Raw genomic sequence first — 2500 nt, forward strand, 5'->3', positions numbered from 1 at the left:
GGGACAGTTTGTGAGGGTTGCTTTGTGGAGGAAGAGGGAAAAGCCCCGGAGTGGAGTGCAGAACCTCCTGCAGTGTCTGTGTGGTAATGGGTTTTCTGAGGGAGAAAAAGCTGCAAATGCGGAGTCTCAGAACCCCCTCATCATGGTATGGCACGGACTCTGCAAGGCAAGGAGGGGCAGATCATCCCTTACTCTGCATGCTGTGTGCCATAAAGGGGTTCCATGCCATCAGCCAGCGGCAAAGGTCATCCCATGCAGGGACACAGTCCAGGGGATGTGGCAACAATATAAAAGCAGCCATGGGAAATTAGGATGTGCTGTTTTCTGAAATAAGCAAGTGCTTGGAATGAGAGAAACCTTCCCACTGCTCCCAGTATGTTCACAGGAGTCCAGAAGGAAAGCTTCCACTAGGATCAGCCAGAGCTTTTGTGAATCCATCATAGTGAGCCTTCAGCAGGGTCACTTCTTAGCTCATTTTTGGGATTTTCAAAAGTCTGCAACAGTACAAGGGGAAAATAACTTTGGTCCTAAGGGTGCTCCAAACACCATTCTAGTTGTAAAATTCCAGTCACAATCAGAAAATAATTTAATCTCCCCTTTCCCCCAACCTAAATTTGAACAATTTGCAGACATTTCATTTCCAAATATGTTTGTCTGGACATTGGTCCAATTTCTCTCATTTGGTTTAAATGGGATAAACAACTTTGAAACAACAACAAACCCAATGAATTTACAGCATATTAGTTTGGGTTTCATCTTGACTTTACTTTTAAAAAAGTATTGTCCCACCATTTCCAGCCTTTTTTTCAATCAGCTGCTGTAGAAAACAGCACATCTTGTTCATTCTGCTGGAAGTCAAGTGTGGCCAGTGCCAAGAAGTTTGAAAATCTTATGCATCATCCTGAAGTTGTTTTACCTTTGAAGACTTAATGTCAGATTAATATTGATAATGTCTCTTGAATCACCGTCCCTTTATGGGCGCACAGGTGTGTGGTTTCCTTATCCAGAGTCATTATGTGTGCTTGGCTATGCCCATGTTCACACCTTTCTTACTCCAGGATTAATCACCCCAGGTCCCATTGTCCCTTAATATCCTTCCATGCTTTGTCAGTAGTTTACAAGTCTATAACACAGCTCTAGATAGCTCTTTAATGTGTTTTCAATAGAATTTATATTAGATCGGATACCCAGCCCTGGAGTATTACTGGTTTCAAGGAGAAGCGTGATGGTGGTTCAGCTGCAGACAGCAATACTCAGCTGCAACATCATGCTTAACCTTAAGCATAGCATTAGTTAGGTTTGCCTTTATCATACTTAACCCAGATTTCAGTGGGATTTAAGTAGAAGAAATAAGGAATAACTGATCCTAGCAGGCTGCCAGCTGTCCCGGGCAGCTCCTGGCTTTCCCAGAGCCTCTTCTAGCTTCATGCAGGGTCAAATCACAAAATTAAAGAGAAAACAGAACAGAGCAGCTCCCTCTGACCAGCCTCTGTCACGGAGACCTTCGTGAGCCCTGGAGAGATGGTCCTGCCTTTTCCAGTTCCGCTGAACCGCCTGGCTGACAGCTAACCCTAACCCTCCCCTGGGCATTTCTGCCCTGCTACAAGAAGTTTGCCATCTGTGTTAGTCCAGGCTCACAGGTATAACACATCCTTCTGGTGGAAAAGCACCTGGACCTGAGGGAATGTGGCGGTTTTGAAGCACCTTGTGTAAAAAGCATTACTGGCACCAGCCTCTTCGTACCTAAAACCCAATGACAAATTTTGCTACCCTGTCACAGAGCAGCATATGCTAGAGAACGTCTTGTGCTCCTCTTCAGAAGGAAGAGCATCGATTTTCGAATCACGGTGCTTCGTCTTGGAGGATCTTCTGGAAGGAGAATGATCCAATATTTACGACGTTTTGTAACCTGCCAACTGCAGCTCATGGGGCTGCTCAGATGGCAGCGAGCAGAGCCCCCGACAGCCGCAGGACCGCACAGTGGTGGCGCAGGACATCAGCAGCGTGTTTTGGCCAGGAGAGCATCCTTGGTCGTTTTGGCCAGGACAGCATCCTTGGCCGCTTTGGCCGTTAAAAAGGACAGCCGCTGTTCGGTTTGTTCTGCACAGCACACCTCAGGCTGCTTTGAACGCTGCCAACGACGAGTTAGTGGCTCTACTTCACGGACGAGTCCGCTGTGACCGAACGGTGCTTTAAACGTGCCCTGCAGCGGTTTTCACGGCGCGCCTATGCGCGCACCCACGTTGCCGTTGCCTTACGTGTGCGTGCCCCTGCCCCGCGGAGGAACAAGGTGCGGGTAGCGGGCGGGGGGGGCTCCTTTCGGCGGGACCCAGGGGGGTGCCTCTGCTGCCCGCAGCGTTGTGGCGTGGCCCCACCGCACCCCCGAAACAGCCGCCGCCTCCCTCCGCCGCCAGGGGGCGCTGCGGCCCCACGGTTGGCGGCGCCGCGCGGGGCCGCCGCCCGACGGGGCGGGCCGGGGGACGGGGCACCGCCGGCCCAG

The sequence above is a fragment of the Vanellus vanellus genome (genome assembly GCF_965231255.1).
Source record: "Vanellus vanellus genome assembly, chromosome: 1".
Classification (NCBI taxonomy): domain Eukaryota; kingdom Metazoa; phylum Chordata; class Aves; order Charadriiformes; family Charadriidae; genus Vanellus; species Vanellus vanellus.